Source organism: Myotis davidii, unplaced genomic scaffold (genome assembly GCF_000327345.1).
Source record: "Myotis davidii unplaced genomic scaffold, ASM32734v1 scaffold123, whole genome shotgun sequence".
NCBI lineage: Eukaryota > Metazoa > Chordata > Mammalia > Chiroptera > Vespertilionidae > Myotis > Myotis davidii.
Genome location: NW_006295391.1, coordinates 1,392,395 through 1,406,492, shown reverse-complemented (window position 1 = coordinate 1,406,492; position 14,098 = coordinate 1,392,395).

Sequence of the window (14,098 nt, the reverse complement as noted above, 5' to 3'; positions counted from 1 at the left end):
TACACACAAATGAATGCACGTAAGGAAGTTCTTTGTGGTTATGGAATAGTTCTGTATTTTTATTTTGGTTATAGTTACAGAAACCTCCACAGGTGATAAAATGGCATAGGACTATACAAACACATTGAACCAATATCAACTTCCAGGTTTTGATACTGTACTGAAATTACACAAACTGTAACCATTGGGGGAAGCGGCTTTAAAGATACACAGGACGTCTCTGTGTTGTCTTTGCTGGTTCCTGTGACTATGTTGCAAAAAACCAAAGAAATACCAAGCATGCTTCCTGGAGAAAGGGAGGGACCCTGTTTATTAACACTAGTGGACTCTGGGAATAATTTCCAAATCAGAGTGAAGAAACATGCAGAGAGCCTGTCGAGATATATATATCCATCCCCTCTGGGGTCTTTGTTTGCAGATATGCCCCCTGCCCCCTTTGTGGCCCTGCAGGAAGGCCCCCAGGTGTCAGGCCACATCCGATGGTCTGTCCTGGCACCAGCATAACAATCCTCCCCCACCCAGGGCAGTACATTGTTCACAGTTCCATGGCCTCTGCATTTAGATAACAAGTCTTGCAAGACCAGTTTCCTCCTCAACTCTAAACTCTTTAAAAATAAGAAGTTTTAAATATAAGAACCCAAGTGATTTACATGCATACAAATTTTTGAGAAGCACTGACTGTTACCTCAGTCACAAACATAAAGAAGGAAGAATAGAATTATGATTCATTTGCTCAGATTATTAGTCAACAACTTAATCACCTGGGAAGTGGCTCCCAATACCTAAATTCGATCTGGCACAATGATTCTCAGGTTCTGCATTTCTAACAAGATCTCAGATGAATAACAAAGATCAACTCCTGCCAAAACCGGTTTGGCTCAGTGGATAGAGCATCGGCCTGCGGACTGAAAGGTCCCAGGTTCGATTCCGGTCAAGGGCATGTACCTGGGTTGCAGGCACATCCCCAGGAGGAGATGTGCAGGAGGCAGCTGTTCGATGTTTCTCTCTCATCGATGTTTCTAACTCTCTATCTCTCTCCCTTCCTCTCTGTAAAACTTCAATAAAATATATTTTAAAAAAAAAAAAAAAGATCAACTCCTGCCAAGAAAGGATGTGGTACCATGTAAGGTGTTTTGCTAACATGTATAAAAGAAACCTAGTCACTGATCTACTTCTTTCCTTTTCTTTTCTTTTCTTTTCTTTATTAATCCTCACCCAAGGATATTTTTTCATTAATTTTTAGAGGGGTGGGGGGGAGAAGGAAAGACAGAAACATCGATATGAGAAAAATACATCGATTCGTTGCCTCCTGCACATCCCCCAACCAGGGCCTGGGCCGGGGAGAAGCCTGCAACCGAGGTACATGCCCTTGACCGGAAGCGAACCTGGGATCCTTTGGGCTGCAGGATGTTGCTCTATCTACTGAGCCAAACCAGCCTAGGGCTAGTTTTTTTCTTTTTTATCTCCTTACCAAAATAGTAATAGTAGCTGCTACCACTGGAAAGCATTAGGAGGTTCCAAGTTGTTCTGAAAAATGAAATGTTGGCAAATACAAGCAATAAAATCTTTATTTACAAATGTTTTCATCATCACTAAGCACATCCACATTGGGAGGAAGGGTCCAAAGGACTCTAAAGTAGCCTTCACAGATGCAGAAGAGAGCCATAGAGCAAAGAATGCAAGTCTTTCTTATACTTACTGAGGTTGAGGGGAAGTTCTCTGCTCTCAATTGGCAAAGCTATGAGGATAATGAGTCCAGAACTGCTAGGAGCCATGCCTAGCTAGGATGTGTCTGCTGGTAACCACCGCCCTCCCTAGTCCCTCCACCCCACCGAGCACCAATAACTCTGATCCACAGTGAGGGAATATGATCAGATGCACAGAGAAATACAGGAGAGAGAGGGCGAGCTTCCATGGTTCCAGTTGTTTCCACCTATCTACCTTCCTTTCTCAGTTATTATGATTTTTTAAATAATGTTTTGTGCCCGGCTGGCATGGCTCAGTAGTTGAGTGTCGACCTATAAACCAGGGTTCTATTCTCGGCCAGGGCACATACCCGGGTTGCAGACTCGATTCCCAGTGTGGAGCATGCAGGAGGCAGCCAATCAATGATTCTCTCTCATCATTGATGTTTCTATCTCTCTCTCCCTCTCTCTCCCTCTATGAAATCAATAAAATATATATATATATATATTTAAAAGTAACATATGTACATGTTTTAAGTTAAACCATTTTATTAGGCTTCTTCACCCAGCTATCTTCTCACTGTGTCCTCACATGATGGAAGGGACAGGGAGCTCTCTGGGGTCTTATTATTTATTTATTTTAATTTCATTGATCTTAGAGAAAGAAGGAAGAGGGAGAGAAACTTTACTGTAAGTGAGAAACATCAATTGGTTTCCTCCTACACGCCCCCTACTGGGGATCAAGCTGGAAACTGGGGCATGTGCTCTGACAGGGAATTGAACCAGCAACCTTTTGTTGCATGGGATGACACCCAACCCACTGAGCCACACTGGCCAGGGCTAATGTCTCTTTTATGAGGACACTCACTAATCCCAAACATGAGGGCTCCAGCCTCATGATCTAATCACCTCCCACAGGCTCCACCTGCTAATAACATTATATAGGGCAGTGTTTCTCAACCTTGGCTGCACATTAGAATCACCTGGGAATCTTTTTAAAATCCTAATTTCTGGGCTTCTTTCTCCGGAAATTCTGTTTCTTTGTTATGGGGTGAGGCCACAACGGTGGCAGCAGGCAAGCAAGCTACCAAGGACAAGGGTGTAAGAGTGAGCACCTCCTGCCAACCCAGAACCTCTTGGGTGGGGCCACAACATTAGTAACAAAGAAACAGAATTTCCGGAGGATGAGGCCCAGAAATCAGGATTTTAAAAAGATTCCCATGTGATTCTAATGTGTAGCCAAGGTTGAGAACCACTGATATAGGGGTTAGGATTTCAAGCCATGAAGAATTTGGGGTGGGGGGCGAACAGCTGGTCTGTAATAAGCCTAACTGCTTTCTTATGGTGACTTTCATTTTCACATAGAATTTCTCAAATTTTTAATCAAACTCATACCAATGCCTGTTTTGTCCCATTTGAGCCTTTCCAGGATACTAGTCTGAACACTGGCTGGCTTCTTGGACTTACCCTCTTCTCAGGCAGTTAGATCTGAGAAAAAGAAAAAAATCAGCCCTGCTGGGAATCAGGCTGTGATATTCCTAACTGAACATAAACAATGTTTCCAGGGACCTGGACAAGGTCACATAAACAAGGCCATACCACAGCTGCAAAAATGACTAACAACCTTTCCTTCAAATGATTGCTGCTTTGTTGACAACGACATCCCCAGTGTGGTTTTATTCCTTCAGTGCCCCCTCCCCAAAATTACTTCTGAGATATCCAATCGCTGAAATTCCCCTGCTTCTCAACTCTATCCCATTCAGAGGTGATACACTGCTTCCCTAATCCCTCCTTAGATCATGCAGAATTCCCCCTCGATTCTCCTTCACTGAGATGCTCCCAAGATTCCTCTGGGTGTGTTCTCCCTTGCTCAGGAAACTAAGCAGATATTACTTTATTTAGCTCCAGGTGTGTTCCTGGCGATCTTTGGCTGGTGAATGTGGACAGAAGTCAGTTTTCTATGGTCTGCTGAGTTAGTTCATTCCTGAGTGTCTATTTTCCAGTTCCGTGGTATTGTTGACCTCTTTCTCTGAGGTTGCATTCTCTCTATCCCTGTTGTTGTGAACCAATACTCTATTGCCTAAGGTTGTTCAAACTGGATTTCTATCACTTGCAACAGGTTTTTTTTTATTTTAAATTTGATTTTATTGTTGAAAGCATTACAGCTGTCTCCTTCCCCCCATTGACCTCCTTCACCCTGCTCTTGCCCCCACCCCAGGCCTTCACCTCACTATTGTCTGTCCATGCATTAAGCATAGATGTATACTAGAGGCCAGGTGCATGAATTCATGCACCGGTGGGGTCCCTCGGCCTGGCCTGCACCCTCTCGCAATCTGGGACCCCTCAGGGGATTTCAAATAGCCGGTTTCTGCCCAATCCCCACAGGCCCAATCCAGACAGGAGGGAGCCTGATCCTGTGCATTGAGCATCTGTGCCCTGGTGGTCAGTGTGCATCATAGCAACTGGTGGACCAGTTGTTTGGTTGTTCGGCCGTTCGTTCATTCGCTTAGACTTTTATATATATAGATAAGTTTTTCGGTTAATCTCTTCCCACCCACCCCCTTCCCTCTGAAATACATCAGTCTGGCATCAGATTCTTGACAGTGTTAATGGCAGAAAATACACTATATAAAAAACGAATGAGTAAATGAATGAATGAATCTAACAAAGCATCATATAATCCTATATAATAAAAGGATAATATGCAAATTGACCCTAACAGCAGAATGACTGGGAATGACTGGTCACTATGACACACACTGACCACCAGGGGGCAGATGCTCAATGCAGGAGCTGCCCCCTGGTGGTCAGTGCACTCCATATGGGAGAGCTCTGCTCAGCCACAAGCCAGGCTGATGGCTGCCAGCGCCAACAGTGCTAAGAATGTCCTCAACAGTGCTAAGAATGTCCAACTGAAGCTTAGGCCTGCTCCCCGCTGGCAAGTGGACATCCCCCGAGGATTCCCAGGCTGCCAGAGGGATGTCTGACTGCCGGCTAAGGCCTGCTCCCCCAGGGAGCAGGCCTTAGCCAGCAGGTAGACATCCCCCAAGGGGTCCCAGACTGTGAGAGGGTACAGGCCAGGCTGAGGGACCCTCCCTCAAGTGCACAAATTTTTATAGTCACCTATATTAGGCATAGGAGCCATGAGATTTGAATGCTGACCATAGATGTATATTCCCAGACCCAGTCCCTTCTACCCAGTGTTAGACCTCCCTAACAAACTCCAATTGTATGTTCAGTTCAACAAGACCAAAATTTAACTCATTCTCTGTTCCCTCCTGCAGTCCCTATGCCAGTTAATCTATCCCTTATCAGCCACACAAGCCAGACACTGGGAATCCTTTCTATACTACTCCCTCTCCCTCACTTCCAAACATTCTATTATCACCAAATTCTGACAATTTTACCTCTTAAATTCTTCTTAAACTTACCCTGTTCCTCTGTCCTTAACACCCACTGCCCTGTTTCTAAGTCTTTGTCACCTGTCACCCAGAACAATGCAGTAGCTTCAGATTCTTCTCTCTGCCTTCAGGGAAGCAGCCATACTGTGGCTGCTAGATGTCTCCATTAACATACAGCTCTGATGTTTATGCCAGTCAGGATGTGGTGCACAAGAAAGAAGGTAATACATACACTAGATAGGGAACTGGAAGTCTCATTCTTAGCAGTTTATCTTGATTTTCATATAACCTTTGATTTTCAGAGGTCCTTACAGCTAAAAATGAAGCAGGCGAAGAAGCCACAAGTGTCAAAGTGATAAACTTGGAAAATGTGACTGACGTACTTATGTTGTACTCAGTAATGTATTGTTTCTTTTTGGAAAATGAGACCTCTAAATCTGTTTAATATTAAGGATCCAAATAAATTAATATATACAGAGTAATTTTCAAATAGATTAATAAAAGCAGAATAATTTCCCCCTCACCCTCATAAAGCTAGTTATTTTGTTTTGAAACTGCCTACTTTTTGAAAGCTAGCAAAGACTAACAATTGCAAGATTCCTTAAAGTGCAAATCTTTGGAGATCTGTTTGCAATAAATTTAAAACATTTAAATGTAAAAAATTCAAATTAATTTTACACAAGAAAAAAATAGTGCATGCAAAAAAAGGGGGGGGGGCAATAAAAAAAGGACCAAAAGAAAAGAAAAAAAGTAAAGAAAAGAAATTTATCTTCCACAAATAATGACATGGAAAAAGGAAGAGGATTTTTTTTGTTTACTTGAAACTAAAAAGACATGAGAAATAGATTTAATTATGAACCTTGTTTGATCTTGTTTTGAACAAATAACTGAAAAAAATGTGAAAGTTGTGTCTGTGAAGATATTAAGAAATTAATGTTCTTTTTGTTAGGTGTAAAAATAAAATTGTGTTCATTAAAAAATAAAGTCCATATTTTATAGAGCATTATATAATAATGAAATGACCTGGGATTTTCTTAAAATGCTTTAGAAAAGAGAGAATAAGAAGAAAGAAGGGAAGAAAGGAGGGGGAAAAGACAAAAGGGGGGAAAATAAATCAAGTAAAGTATGGTTTGGTAATTTTTTTAAAATAGAATGATAAGTATATGAAAATTCATTTATGATTCCATCCTTGTTTATGTTTGAAAAAGTTCATAAAAGCCATGAAAAATACCCAAAGGCATGAAGATTAAAAGTGGAAACAATTCAGTGAGATTACTGTCCAAATAAACTACCCTTTGAATTTACCAAACTTCATCATTTTAATGAGTAGATCAATGATACATAATCCATTTTAAAACCATTAAATAAAGGAATTTTATATGTGGGAAGGACTGAAAAATCAAGACCTGTATTCCTTCTGATGTTCCTCCTTAAATCTTTTTTCTTTTCTTAATGGTTTCAAAATAGCTGAAAAATCCTGTAGCTCGAAGAGTAACTAAGCTAAGCTTGCTTTGATGTTACCCTTCCCCTTGAAGATTCCACATCAATTTTTCTATTTCAAAATGGCTTTCACCAGTGAGGTAATGCAATCTATATGCAGAAGCCAGCGGGAGCCCAGGAAGAGTTCTCTTTTCTGTGTGAAAGGCAAGGCACCCTCGAATGGATTCGGCCCAAGAGGGGGCCTGTGCCTTGGAAAAAGAAAAAATAAGATTTCACATTTCAAAACATATTTAGGAGGGGAATTAAAAATGAGAAGGAATAGCTACTGAGTAATTCTTTGCTATTAAACACACTCTGAACACACAAAATGGACTAAACATTGAACAAATATCAACACTGTACACATTTACACAAATTTCTGGCATCCTTTCCTTTTGTCCTTCATTCATACAATAACTGTTAGGTCAGTGGTTCTCAACCTTCCTAATGCCGCGACCCTTTAATACAGTTCCTCATGTTGTGGTGACCCCCAACCATAAAATTATTTTCATTACTACTTCATAACTGTAATTTTGCTACTGTTATGAATCATAATGTAAATATCTGATATACAGGATGTATTTTCATTGTTACAAACTGAACATAATTAAAGCCTAGTGATTAATCACAAAAACAATATGTAATTATATATGTGTTTTCCAATGGTCTTAGGCGACCCCTGGGAAAGGGTCATTCGACCCCCAGAGGGGTCGCGACCCACAGGTTGAGAACCGCTGTGTTAGGCGATTACTCTGGGTCAGCACTATGCAGGGCTTTGGGGATTAGCCATCAACAAGGCAGACTCACACCTTTACACAGATACAGTCTACTGGGGAAGACACAGAGACCCTATCCACCCACTTTTATTGGGACTAACAAGAATTACAAATAATTGTGATGTCAATGTAAGAAACGTCCAAACCTGGAGAGAATTTTTATAAGAGTTTATTTGAGCCAAACTGACATCATGCGCTGGGGAGCAAGTCTCAAGTGCTCAGGAGAATAACAGTTTCTCTTGTGCATTTGAAATGGAAAGAACTAAGGAAGATGACATAGAGGTGAGGGGAAGCAAAGCGGGGAATGGATGACAGGATAGTAAACAACAGTAGGTGCTCTCCTGAGGGTAGCTTGGGCTTATTTCTAAGGTGCGTTAACCTAGATGCATTGGAACAATGGACAAAGCTTGCCTAAGGTAAAGATAAACCTCTTACTAACAAGTTATATGCCTGGGTGTGACTGCCCACCATGACCTGCCCAGTTCGGAATTTATGATCTGATCACCCTGTGAGGTTACTTTCCATAGACCCCTTTCATTCTGTCCACAATCACTTTTTGTTTTTTGACTTCCTGTTGCCCAAAACAGAGAAAGCAATGCTACTCAGTTTGAGTTAGACTAAGTTTGGAAAAGGTAAACTTCTGGTTTACCTTATGCCTGCTCATCAAAAGCAGCTCCCATGGTTACCACTGAGTATGTGGCACCCCTTGGTGTAAGACGTGAGAACTTACAACAGAAAGTTACAGTTCTCACAGGTTTACGTGGATTTTCAGTGTGGCCTGACAAGACTGCCACAAAAGTAATTGCTGAAACCAATTTGGCTCAGTGGATAGAGTGTTGGCCTGCGGACTGAAAGGTCCCAGGTTCGATTCCAGTCAAGGGCATGTACCTGGGTTGCGGGCACATCCCCACTGGGAGATGTTTCTAACTATCTCTCTCCCTTCCTCTCTGTAAAAGTCAATAAAATATATTTTTTTAAAAAGTAACTAAAACATATTTTTGTATTGCCTCCTCCATAGTGGCTATCATAGTTAGATCTTGCAGCTGCTTTATCTCCAAGTCAGGAGTAGGTTGCCATTAGTGCCAGCAAGGTAAGTGGTCAGGAAAGACTTAATCACTTCATTCCACAAGCGGAATGCTTCGACTTTTTACCTGCCCCATCCTCCTTAGATCATGCTAGGTTGCCTGTCATGTGCTTCCATAGACTCTTAGCTTACATCAACTTAGCCATCACATTCTACTGCTGTTTCACTCCCTATCTTGTCTAGCCTATGGTAATGACCAGCAGAGCAAAGACCATGTCTGTCTTGCTCACACTGTATCCCCAGTACCTAGTACAGTGCCAAACATAGGTAGACATGCAATAAATATTTTACTTAAAAAATGAAGGGCCCTGGCTGGGTAGCATGGTTGGTTAGAGTATCCTCCCCATATGCCAAGGTTGTGGGTTATATCCCTGGTCAGGCCACATACAAGAATGAACCCATGAACAAATAAGTAAGCGAAGTGACAAAATCGACGTTTCTCTCTCTAAAAAGAAATCAATAAATTAAAAACACTTTTTTAAATGAATGAGGCTCTATGTACTAGTAAGTCATTGTGCTAAGCAGGAAGACAGCGCAAGACTGTAATATAATAAAACCAGAATTCACAGTCAGTGGAGACACAACAGAATAAACAGGAGTGGAGCCAAATTTTGTGAGCACAGAAGCTTATACAAACTAAGGGGACCAACTTAGGAGCAATAATGTAAAATTATAAATGCAAAATTAAGTACTTCATCTTGGGAGAGGTTCATGCAATTGAGGGGACTTGAAGTTTAAGCCACGGTATTTTCACTGTAGATGCATCTCTGGTGACAAGTGGACTAAGGTACTGAATACTGTGAAATCTCTGAAGAGTGATCAGAGATTTCTGCTGGGAAAGTCAAAGATTTCATCAAAGGGATAAATTATGAGTGTGATATTTCCCAGAGGAAGGAAAGGGACTGTAGGTGGAGGAAACACGCTGAGACACAGCTGAGAAAGAGCTAGAGCCTCTCCGTGGGACAGTAAGAAGGACTTCTTGGCTAGCGGGGTGGGATGGGGAAAGCCTGAGGCCAGCATCACCTGAAGACTTGTTAGAAATGCAGCCCCTCAGGCTCCTGCCCAAACTTATCCAGTTAGAAACTCTGGAGGTTGAGTAGGAAAAGCTTTGAGTCTGGTGCAGTTAAAGTTTGAAAATCAATACTAGAAAGTTACTTGAACTTGGCCGGTGTGGCTCCATGGTTGAGCGTAAACCCATGAACCAGGAGATCTAACTCAGTTTGAGTCCAGTCAGGGCACATGCCTGGGTGGCAGGCTCGCTCCCCAGTAGGGGGCGTGCAGGAGACCGCTCATCAATGATTCCCTCTCATCACTGATGTTTCTCTCTCCCGCTCTCTTCCTCTCTCTGAAATCAATAAAAACATACTTAAAAAAAAGAAAGAAAGTTACTTGAGCATCTGATGGAGCTATTTTATTATTACAAATATAATTTCAGGCTGGTATACAATTGAAGGAAGATAAGAAAAAAGGATTATGACAGAACGAAAGAGAGCGTTCTCCTTATCTCATATCTTAAAATAAATTACAGAGAAATAAAAAGTTAAAGTAAAAAATGGGTATAAGAACATTATTCCAACATAAAGCCAATAATAGAACCTGAAAAGGGAAAGATTAATAGGCTTGCTTTTGCAACAATTTAAAATGTTTGTAACATTAACAAAATTAAAAAGAAAACAAACTTTAACCTGGACAGGTTGCTCAGTTGGTTAGAATGTTGTCCCCATAGGCTAAGATTGTGGGTTCGATCCCCGGTCAGGGCACATACAGGAATCAACCAATGAGTGCGTAAATAAGTGGAACAACAAATCAATGTCTCTCTCTCTCTCTCTCTCCTTCTCTCTCTCAAAGTCAATAAATAAAAAAAAGAAAACTAGAAAGAAATATACACAACATATATCTCAGACAAAAAGCTAAAATGTTTAATTTTTAAAAAACTAGAAAAATGGACAAAGGACACAAACTGAAAATTCACACACACAAAAATACAATGGCAATAAACACATGAGAAAATATTCAAGTTCACAAAAAACAAGAAATACAAATTAAAATGGAATAGTATATTTTACTTAGCAAATTGACAGAGCATTTCCTTTTGTCTTCACCCAAGGAGTGAGGATTTTTTTCCATTGCTTTTTATTTTTTTTAAATATATTTTCTTTACTTCAGAGAGGAAAGTGGAGGGAGAGAGAGACAGAAACATCAATGATGAGAGAGAATCATTGATCAGCTGCCTCCTGCACACCCCACACTGGAGATCAAGCCCGCAATCTGGGTGTGTGCCTTGACTGGGAATCGAACCATGACCTCCTGGTTCATAGGTAGGGTCGATGCTCAACCCCTGAGCAACACCAGCCAGGGCAGCAGAGCATTTTTAGAGATGGAAGCAACTTAATTGTCCACTATCTTACTGTATGGTCACTTATATTGGAATCCCAAGGTGCAATTAGCATTAAGAGCATAATGAATGTTCATGCTATGTGAAAAGGGGGGGTGGGGGGTGGGGCTGTTACAAAATAATATAAACCAATAAAATCTTAATTAAAAAACAAATCTATATGGATAAAGATATAAAAATAAGGGAAACATATTGAGCAAAATGTTTCCAGTGGTTAGCTCTGGGTTGTAGAATTGATACATTTTTCTTTTGTTCTTCATATACCTCTTTTTTTGTTCTTCATATCCTTCCATTGTCTCCATTATGTGATAACCATGCATCCTTTTTCTAATCAGGAAAAAAATAAGCTGTACTACAAAGTGTTGCCAAAAGTTGAAAGAATGATGATTCAATATCCCCTCAGTCAAAGTTATAACAGAATATAACAAAATACACTGAGTGGTCAGATTATTATGACCACCCCATCAGTACTTCATTGACACTTCCAAAAATACTGAATATTGAAAACTTCCTAAGCAAATACTCTTAAGGATTTATTATTATTATTATTATTATTATTATTTGCATAACTAATTCACTTCATTGTACTGATGGAGTGGTCATAATAATCTGGCCACTCAGTGTATATTCTAAAATAGAATATAGAAAAGAGTAACAAACTGGTATTCTTGAGATTTGAGGGCTTTATCCTCACAGCCACCATCCTCAAGAGGAAGAATAGAAAAAGGAAGATTTAAAAATCAAACTGAAAAACATACAATCACAGAATCTCAAGTTGCCTCTGATTCATGATTATGTTTAATGACATGTAAACACTGGGATGCCCTTATTTACTTTGTTGGGTAAATAGTCTGGGCTTGTTTGTTTAAATAATGAGGGTGGTGTTTGCTCTCCCTATGAAACGTATGTTTTGGAATAAAACTTCAACCTTAGAATGTGAAGGTTTTGTTTGGCATTGGCTACAATGAGCAAACAGTAATTTAAAATGGTCCCATAACACCCCCTTGTGGCTTCCACTGTATCAGATTGGGCAACAACCCAACCAGCTAAGAGGAGGGAGTGATACATACATACTTCTCTTTATAAATTCAGCAAACATGTGTGCATTCCCTATTCTGTGCCAGGTACTAACTATACTTGGATAAAATGCCATTAAATCTCTTCCTACTGCATTCAGGCCTTGCCAGCATGCGTACATATTCATTTATTTAGGCTGAGCACACATAAAAGTTATGAGGCCATAAGAGTTGAGCCTCACAAACTAGTGTTTTGCAACTATGGCTTTACCTCCTGGGAGATAGTTGAAGGGATTCTGGAGTAAGGTATGTGATTATTACTATCCAGCTGTTGGTTGGTACCTATGTGGCAATCAGAAAAAGCACTGTGGATGTGGATGTGGATAAAATGAGCCGGATTACAGCCCTGACTATCCCAGTGACCTTGAGCACCTGATAATCCACATGGGAATCATTCATCCACTTAACAATTTGGTGCTGAGGCTACAAAGATGAGTAAGACCTAGATCCTAGACCAGCCGTGGGCAAACTACGGCCCGCAGGCCGAATCCGGCCCGTTTAAAATGAATAAAACTAAAAAAAAAAAAAAAAGACCGTACCCTTTTATGTAATGATGTTTACTTTGAATTTATATTAGTTCACACAAACACTCCATCCATGCTTTTGTTCCGACCCTCTGGTCCAGTTTAAGAACCCATTGTGGCCCTCGAGTCAAAAAGTTTGCCCACCCCTGTCCTAGACTCAACCTTGGCTGCATTTAAAAAGATTCCCAGGTGATTCTAATGTGCAGCCAAGGTTGAGAACCACTGCTCTAGACCCTCATAAATTCACTCTTCTAATTTGTAAATTGGAACTAACCATCTCAACTTGTCAAAAAGATTAAATATATGGCCACTCTTGGACAGAAATCTTCATTTTAAAAAAAATATTTTTAGACCTGGCCAGTTTGGCTCAGGGGAGAGGGCAATGGCCCATATGACTGAAGGGTCCCAGATTTGATTCAGGTCAAGGGCAGGTTCCTCAGTTGCAGGCTCCATCCTGGCCCTGGCCTGGGGCCCCTGTGGGAGGCAACCAATCTATGTCACTCTCCCTCTCCCTTCCACTCTCTGTGAAAATCAATGGGAAAATATCCTCAGGTGAGGATTACAACAACAAAACAAAATCAAAAAAATCCCCTGTTTTTATTGATTTCAGGAGAGGGAGAGATACAAACATCAATGATGAGGATCATCTATCACCTGCCTCCTGGCAGGTCCCCTACTGGGAATCCAGCCCCCAGCCCCTACTGGGGATGGAGCCTGCAACCTGGGCATGTGCTCTGACCCGGAATCTAGCCACCATCTCCCGGTTCATGGGGCATGGTTCATGGGGCAACGCTCAACCACTGAACCACTCCAGCCGGGCCAGACATCTTCATTTTCGAACCCGTATCCACAAGTTTGTTTGTGCTTATTTAGTTTAATCCTCTCTATATCTGCTCATAGAAACTAAGGAAAAGGAATCAAATCATCTAATCCAGTGATGGCGAACCTTTTGAGCTCGGCGTGCCAGCATTTTGAAAAACCCTAACTTAACTCTGGTGCCTGTCACATATAGAATTTTTTTATATTTGCAACCATAGTAAAACAAAGATTTATATTTTTTATATTTATTTTATATATTTAAATGCCATTTAACAAAGAAAAATCAACCAAAAAGATGAGTTCCCGTGTCATAGGTTCGCCACCACTGATCCAATCCCTATAATTGCATGTTTATTTCCACCAAGATTTCGGGAGCCAAGGGATCCGGCTGCAGCCTAATAATAACTCGCGATCTTCCAGAGTTTCACCCCCTGCCGGGCCGGGGACAGCATTCCAGCCCCGTGAGGCTCGCCGACCAACGTCAGTAACACCGTGACGCGGGGGTTGCCCTTTCCGTTGTTCCCCGCGGGCTGCTGCCACCCGCAGGGGTTTGCAGTGCCACGTGCCCAGCCTCACCCGCGCAGGATCCTTCTCGCACGTCCCCGGGGGAGGCGGTGGGCAAGGGCTGCTGGCGCGATGCGCTTCTCCCACTTTTCTGGGGCGGATGGGCGGGAGTAAGGAGATTCCTTAAAAACGCAAAGGGATTGAAGGGTACTGAAAAAGTGAACAGCAAAAACTTCATTTCAGCGCTGTTTCAATGTGTTTTCAGTGTATTTATGTTACCCGTTGTGTATTAACGTTCTATGGTCTTGTAATTCAAGTGTTCCATATCCATCACATAAGAATTCCAGAGTTTAGT